Below are 9,332 nucleotides of genomic sequence, written 5' to 3' on the forward strand. Positions count from 1 at the left end.
CCACTGGTCCTTTCTTCTTAAATCCGGCACTGGTGATTTGTGAAATTAGCTTATTTGTGTAAAACACCATTTAACAAGTAAAAATAGTAATAGACGCTGATTTCGCAGGTTTGTACTACATGTTAAATGTATTAACTGTTTAAATTGTGCGTGTCTATACAAACATTTTGTCATTTGATAAATGCACCTTAAGCTGAATTTTGGGAAACAAATTTCTACTTTGGGAAGATTTATGAAATAGAAGAAATAGAAAGTTTTCAATGCGTCCAAGTGTATGTTGTAGCGTTGTCAATACTGAGCAATGGTCTTAATAATAAGTCTTATTGTGCGCTTTTCTCCACTATTGGTGCAATTTGAATTTTTCTTAAATAACCTCACTTTCTGCAACGCCGATTTGGTCGCTGCCTGGAACAGCGAAAAGGGGCCGGGCTGACCAACAAATGGTTGTACAATGTTTGAACACCATGCAAATAACAATGTGAATAATGCAATTTTAAAAGAAAAAAGCCACCAATTTGAAATGGAAGTAATGGAAAATACGGTGCTTCAAGCTGTATAAATCAGACAGGCTCACCACTTCAGAAAGCACAGCCGATTACATTCCTTCGCTGATGTGTTCAACAGAGCTATGGATACATCAGATCCAACTATTTCGTCCCTTAATTTATCGAGACGCATAAAAAACAAAAGTCTTTCACTTCCAATAGCGGTAATTGAGATGCTTTCTAGAGAATACGAAAATAATGTTTGTCTCGAAGATTACGAATTTGACGATTCCAGCTTTTTTTTTTAGATAATATTGATATAGAAAAATAAATAAATGAATATTAAGATTAATACTACTGTATTTGTATGGAAAACACTGAAATCCGGTATTTTATACTGCTAGTTCCCAGGGAAAGCGTTATCGGATTTGGTTCAAAATCGCTATATCATATTAAAATAGCAACAAATATCAGATCCTTAAATTTCATTAATTTATCTTTACTTTTACCCGGTCGTTCCTATGGGAGCTATAGGATATAGTTTCCTGATCCGAACGATTTTCATACTATATGTGCCTAGGATCAAATAATAACGATTGGTAACGTTTCATGTCGATATCTCAAAGACTGAACGAGTTATTAATTAATGCCACAAAAACATAGGAAATAGGAAATATGGCCACTTTTCTGGCAAAAATAATATCTCAAGAACGAAAAAAGATATTTAAGTTTTGATTTTTGATTTGAGTTCACATGGTCAATAGATTTAAGATTTAAAAAAAATGTGGGCGTGACACCGCCCACTGTAATCCCAATACACAAATTAAACACGGATCTATCGGCCATCGCAATGCTGTTCGAATCAATAATACTTAAATCAATCAATAACATATAAATAATAATAACATATTAAAAGATAATCAATTTGGCTTCCGCAAATTTAGTAGTACTAACCATGCACTGCTTGCGGCCAACAGCTTCATATATGGCAACATACATAACCGCAAAGCGACCATAGCTTGCGTTTGACACCGTATGGATCAAAGGTCTCCTATACAAAATACGTATAGGATATCACTTTGATCCATCGTTATCCAGATTGCTATGTTGCTATCTGACTGACCCTCGATGGATACAAATGAGTGTTCGATCGTCAGAAATGTGATAGATGGTGTGCCGCAAGGATCATTATTAGCCCCAACCCTTTATAATTTATACGTAGTCGATCTCCCAGACTATACTGGAAAGAGCCGCTTCAGCCAACCATTTTGTAATTGCTGCACCCTCCAGTATGTCTGGTGTGATTCCGAAGAGAGCGCCCCGGGGCTCATTACGTGTTTCGGCGGCGGACTCCAGGATGGAAAATAGATCCTCTGCAACTAGCCCGACTCATCTTCCTCCTCATCTCTTGGAGCCCTTCTCCCCCAATTTCCTGGAACAATACCACCGTTGCCAGTCGTTTGGTCATACTAAGGAACGCTGCAAGCGCTCTTTCATCTGCATGAAATGTGCGCGTTTTCACCTGTCGACGGCCTGCAAGAAGCCCCGTGACGCCCCATCCCGGTGTTGCAATTGTCAGGGCCGACATGTAAGCCTTTATCGTGGATGCCCGGTGTACCAGCAGCGCAAGCGTTGGTTCGAAGACTTTCTGCTTTCCAAGATTGAGGAATTTTCTAGTACCAGTGCACAGTGGTCTAGCTATTTGAATTTGTTCATCTTTTTGTTTTGCTCGGTCTGTCCGCTTCAAGAATAGCATCGAAAGAGATAGCATGATATTCATTGTGTATTGCAGCGTAAGCAACGTGGAGGTGAAGCTCTCCGCAAAAAATTTGTTAAACATTTTTAAAAAAAGTGTTTGTGCCATGGAAGTGATTAATATTTTAAAGAAAGGTATTAACTTTCTTTTTACAATAAAAAGTACATGTAGTATTTGTTGTTTTTTGTGTAAATCATTGTTGTATTTAGTACATAATTGTGAACGTCTTAGTTTGTCTTTTCTGTGTTTGGTTAGTAGAGCTTTAGTTGTGATGGCACTCTTTGGCATTCACAAATCTTTTTGTATTAATATTCCTTAAGGTGCCATCCGGCTTGCAAAATACAAAAAGGTAACCTAACCTTTTTTTTTGAAACATTCATTTGTTGAATTGTTACTACACATATATGTAAATATTAAAGGATAAGCATATAAATTAAAAAAATGTATTTATTTTATGTTCATTTTTGTAAATTACATTTATAATTTCTGTCATTATTATTTTAAGGCGAAATAGTTTCCCGGCGAAAACTCGTTTTACACTGATTGTTCCTATGGCAGCTTTAACTTATAGTATCCAGATTTTTACCGAAGTTTCCCAGGTTATATACGAAAATTTCGATGGAATGGAAAATAGATCCTCTGTAACTAGCCCGACTCATCTAAGTAAGTTTTACTCATCTAAGTAAGTAAAAGTAAGTTTTCTTTTCTTTAATTGTATCATGAGTCTAACTCACATTTTAAATATATCCAAACACAGGAAAAATGCCTCCCCGACGAAGCTTAAGACTACAGCTAAAACGAGCCGCGCAAGGGCTTGCCGAACTCCAAGCCGATGCTCAGGCACTTGCCGAAAATTAAAACGCGTTAAAATAAGAAAATAAGACCCAACTAGTAAATAAGAATTTAAAAAAAAAAATAAAATACGCTTTAAAAACTTATCTGGCAGCAATTTGAGTGCCCATTTACTGCGTCGTCGTCGTCCTCCGACTCCTCAGCGACGCGTGATGCGTCAGCAGTGGAAACTATAATCCTAATTTGCAAACCGACAACGTTCCAATTATTAAAATGACATTAATTTCATAAAATAAAACAAATAAAATAAGACCCAAGTAGTAAATTAGTTAAAAGAAAAAAAAAAAGGTTCGCTTTAAAAAGTTTTCTAAACACAAGTCGGTTTATTTTCAACAAGTTCCACGGTAAGTCAAAAATTAAATAATTAAAATAAAATGAAAGATTAAGCACCAGGATTCTAAACCGGCTGTCTTGTTGAAACGCCAAAATACGCTTTATTAGTGCTCAAACAGTAAATTTAAAATGAAATAAATGGGCAAAAAAAAAAAGAAAACCAAATACCAAAGAAAAGAGGTTGATTCTTGGTTGACGGCTGGCCACCGAATGAATTAAAATCCTCCAGAGGCTGACTTTTATAGGGTTCAGGTCCCATTCAAATACAGTTATTTTTTCTCTCTCTTTTTCTTCTCTCTTTTTCTGCAGCGCAAAGTTGGAAAACGTAAAAAAAATAAAAAAGCTTGAAAGTGTTGAAAAATTTGTGATTTTTAATGTTAAAAATTTAACAGAGAAAAAGTTCTGTTAAAAATTAACAGAACTTGCTATAAAATGTACTATAAAAACCACTATTTCAGTTTCCAACACTTTTTTAATTTGGCCGTTTTCCAACTTCGCGGTGCCGAAAAAACAGTCCGAAAAAAAATGTTACTTTGGCACCGCGAAGTTGAAAAATTTCAAAAATTGAAAAAGTGTTGTAAAATTGAAAAATTGTGTGGAAAAAAAAATTCGACTGTTCTTGAAACCGTTATTAAAAACATTTTTTCACCACGATTATTTCAAAAGAAAAAGATTTTTTTTTACGAACTATTTTTATGCTATTTTTATGAACAGCCAAAAACTTGTGATTTTGAACAAAAATGCCCAGAAAACGCAAACAAAAAGCAAATCTTACGAAATTTTTGTCCTTTTCCTATCTCAATATCTCATTTCACAAAAATAATGAAAACTTAATAAATAATAATAATTAATAAAAATAAATAAAATATATACAATAAAATCAAAAACTCAACAAATACTCCAAAACACTACGAAACACAACAACGAATAGACAATTTAAAACAACTAAAACCAATACAAAACAAAACCTAGGTACACTAAACGAAACACCCCATTAAATACTCAATAAATAGCTGAAATACAAAAAATTAATAATAGTTAACAAAAATAATATTCTCAAATGTACACTTTTCGTTTTGACGTTTGAGTTTTCGGTGGGTTTCGCGACAGTGGTCCGGCTTGTATGAAGAGAGCGGCCAAAAATACTTCTAGTTGAGGTACTTCTAGTTGCACAAAATATTTATATTTTTATTCTAAAATAATATGTTGAAATCAGCCAGATCGGGCAACTATATCATATAGCTGCCATATAACTGATTGATCGAAAATGCTATAACTTGGGTGTTTTTAAAGCTAGAGAATTCTGATTTGGTACGAATGCTATTTTTGGCAAAATAATACAACATGCCAAATTTCATAAGGATCAGCCGACTATATCCTATAGCTGCCATATAACTGAAAAAACGGAAATTAACCAACTTTTATGTTAAGAAAATTTGTTTTGCAAATTTTGCCAAAAAATTTTTGCACATTTGTTACCTTTGGAGACCGACAACACATAAACAAATTGTAGAATTTTGTGGGATCACTACTAAAACTTCAGCTAAACATGAAAAAGACGTTCAAAATATACGCAAAAAACATGTATTAGTTCACAATAATATAATAATAACAATGATTATTATTAATACATCAAATTATATCTCATTTCATAGAAAATACCTTCAACTTCAAAATCCATTACAAATAATTTGAATTTGAACACGTAAATAATGATCTGACCACGTCAAAGTTCGGTTTAGTTGTGAATATTCGGGATGCGCGCAGCCGCGCTTTACAAATGAGCAATTGTTCACATCTTCAAATAAATTTGTAGAAAACCCGCAAGATTTTTAGAAAAATCGGGTTTGCCATGAAGAAGCTTGGGCATTTTAGAGGCGATTTTTTTACTTTTCGTACGTTTTTGCCGTTATCAATTTTTTTATTTTTGGCCTATGGGAGCAGTTCGCTGTCACAAAATCCAACCAAAGCGAAAAAAAAAATATTAGATTTTCAATAAAAGAACGGCTAGTTCATGCCAAATTTTAACCAATTTGGATGGAAAAAAATTTGGGATTTTCTAAACAAAAATGAATTAATATACCAGAAGATCTTTTAATGTCCCACGCGGGTGTAATACACATAAAGGGAAATTCTGATTCTGTGTAATACACATAAAGGGAACTTCTGATAACAATTCGCCGAAATTTTAATGCTTATTTTAAGATACTTAAATGTCCAAAATTTATGTATAATTACGTATACACATTACGTTACATATATATAATTATTAAAATTTAATACTGAACTATGAAACTTTTTCGACTTTGCATAAAAACATTTCAATGATCGTTATGATTATGATTATTCTTATTCTTATTAAATTTGATACATCGCTAAATTATAAGAAATACATTTACTTAAATTAAAAATAACTTATTTTTAATAGGTATAATAAAAATGTTAGGAATTAACGTATGAAATTTAAAATATGTACTTTTTAGAAATGTTCCTTAAATTTATTTATTTTTGTAATTTGTAATTCTTTTTCAAAAGTGTCAAGGTCAAGAGCACATTTTCGTGCTGTCTTCATTGGTGGGCGGCCACAGCTGAAGAATCTATATTTAAATTGGATAACATCTATGAAAAATCAAGAAGCGCCACAGTCACGACAAATAACAAGAAAGCAAAGCTAACTTCGGGCGGAGCCGAAGTTGATATACCCTTGCAGCTAAAACCGGATATATATTGCAAACATCGGATATAGTTGGCCAATCCTTATGATTACATCATAATAAAACCAATCAATTACAATAAAAAATCGAAAAAAAAAGTCACAAGCTTCTATCTTCAAAAATATGAAAGTTCATATTTCTACCAAAAACCATTTCCGATCGTACAGTTATATGACAGCTATAAGATATAGTCAACCGATCGTTATGAAATTTGGTAGATCGGATTTACTGACCAAAAATAGAATGTGTACCAAGTTCCAGTTTTCTATCTTCAAAAACACGAAAGTTGGGTCATTTCCGATCGTTCAGTTATATGGCAGCTATAGGATATAGTCGGCCGATCCTAATGAAATTTTGTAGGTCGGATTAACTGACCAAAAATATAATCTGTACCAAGTTCCAGCTTTCTATTTTTAAAAACACGAAAGTTGGGTCATTTCCGATCGTTCAGTTATATGGCAGCTATAGGATATAGTCAGCCGATCCTTATGAAATTTGGCATGTCGTAATTTGTTACGACAAAAAATAGCTCTCATGTCAAATTTGAACTCTCTAACTCTAAAAACACCAAAGTTATACCATTTCCGATCAATCAGTTATATGGCAGCTATAAGATATAGTCGGCCGATCCCGGCCGTTTCGACTTATATACTGCGTGCAAAGGAAAGAAGGGTGTGTTCAAAGTTTCAAGACGATAGCTTTAAAACTGAGAGACTAGTTCGCGTAGAAACAGACAGACGGACAGACAGACGGACAGACGGACAGACGGACAGACGGACATGCTCATATCAACTCAGGAGGTGATCCTGATCAAGAATATATATACTTTATAGGGTCGGAGATGTCTCCTTCACTGCGTTGCACACTTTTGACCAAAATTATAATACCCTCTGCAAGGGTATAAAAATAGATTGTTCGCTTCAATTGGAAAATAAAAATCTCGGTATAAAATATAAAAAAGATATTTTAGAAAATTAAAAAACCCATTAATGCAAATTAAAAATAAGCTAAGCTTTTTGTTGCCAAAGTAGATGTAGCAGCACCTACTTAATTTCTTTTTGTTAAAAGCCTTGGCAACCAAAGCTTGTTTTTGGGGAATTTTTCTCGAAGCGTCAACCGCAAGAATGTTGTGTCAACAATTAGCCGAAATTGGCAATTTATTTTAAATGCTCTTTTCCCACTTAAAGGCATAGTGCATTAAAACCTGAATATAGTTAAACAAAAATAGCAGCGTCGAATAAAAACAACGAAAGTGCAGTTAAATGAGAATCCGGTTCACGGGACGATGACAAGAATTAAAAGTTGTTCAAGGCGCAGAAGCGGCAACAGCTGGAGCTTCGACGATCGACATTCCAGATTCCAATCACTACAATAGAGCCAGGGGCTCACAAGGGGCCGGTAAAAGGGTCTCGTATTGAAAGGCCGGCTTCATTGTCAATCCGAGAACGTAGCTTGGCGCGCGTTCCTTGCCTACTTCACCGGATCCGCCTCGGTCTCCGCCGAAGTCGGTTTGCCGTTTTGAATTTCTGATTTCCTTACACCTCGAACTGTTTTGGTCAAGGGATGGCCCCCGGGTTCAGGTTCCAAGAGCGACATTCACTTTTTCTGCCACTGACGTGTCAATGAATGCTTGTTCTTGGGATACCCCTTAAGAACAGTGGGGTTTGAGGATTTTAACTGAAGGATCATTAATTTTAAGGATAAAAAATACAAAATAATACATAAATTTTAGTGCTTATAAAGTTAAATTTAAAAACAGCGTTTTTTATTTTTAAATAATTTTCTATATATTTTAGGTTAAACAATAATTATAATATGTAATTGAAACCTCTGAAAGAAATCTTTCTTTATCAATATCATAATAATATTTAAAAATTTGATTTTCAAATTAATAATTTTTTATATATTTTAAATAAATTCATAAATTGGAAATGGTGGATAAAAAATGGTAAAACTTCTAGCATACATTTCTCCGGTTGTCTCTTTCTCTTATACATACTTATGCTTCGGACTTCATGAATTTCAATAACCTCTGTTTATGCATATGAGAATGCTTGAAATGATATAAGCTAAACTTCATCGAGTTAAAGAAGGTACTTTTGGTTTTAGTCTGTTTGCTACCCAATATAAGTATTATCCCCCATTTCAGTCACTACTTTATCGTCTATCTTCGTTTCTGCATCCATTTTATATTCGCGCTCCTTTTATTAATATGTTTCAGTTTGAAAAACTTCAAGACTCTAAAATTGTAGTCAAAATTAGAGGGTAATCGTAATTCATGAAAAGTCCATCGCATAAACGCAGTATGTGCCAGCTGCGTGCCTTGGAATAAATATAAATAAAGCCAAATTCGTACGCAACCGTTTAGTCTGAAATTTTTCATAAAAGCCAACACACGTTGAGGATCGCGAGCGACGATCGACAGTTTAGGGTAACTTTATACAAAAATAACTGTATGACCGCGATAACAACAATAAAAGTTTATGCAAATTTTCGTGTCTCGGTGTGTGTTGTTTGAGTGGGACAGTGTTTGAGCGATTTCCGGTTTTGAGGTGGCCGAATTGTTTATAAACAAACAATTTTAATTTTGTTTGGATTTTTGCAAATATATATCTTGGGCAATGCGAATTTATTGTGGGAACTTTTATGCTCCTCGGGACTGAAAAAATAATTTCTCGTGCCGTAAAAATGTGATAAATAGTGCCTAAAATACCGACAAATATTTACACCTTGAAACAAAAAATCAAATAGAAAACATGTGTGAAAATTAGTTCATTAATAGATATAGAGTATCTGAAATTATCTTATTTGTTTAGATTGTTAAAAGATAAATATTAGGGCATGAAATCTGAACTAAATTTGTAAATGTATCCCAAAATATAACCAAGTCTTATGATCTCTAATATTGACGTAATATTGGTCGTGATGGAACTCGGCTCAATCAAGGCGTGACTACTGTGTCTGGACAATTATTAAGAAGCGCTTATCATAATCACTTTATTACTGGGAAGAGTGATGAGAGCTAGCTCCGCTTCGATTAGGGATTATATGAATATGAGCTATAGTACTGGTTTTCCAGTTCTTCGAAAAGATAATTCTCGATTGTTTCGCTACTGGCGAATAACAAAATCAGCGTGTTTGTTTACACAATTGCTCACCTTGAACTCCAGCCAAGCTTGTTCAACAGGTGAT

The sequence above is a fragment of the Drosophila bipectinata genome, chromosome 2L (genome assembly GCF_030179905.1).
Source record: "Drosophila bipectinata strain 14024-0381.07 chromosome 2L, DbipHiC1v2, whole genome shotgun sequence".
NCBI lineage: Eukaryota > Metazoa > Arthropoda > Insecta > Diptera > Drosophilidae > Drosophila > Drosophila bipectinata.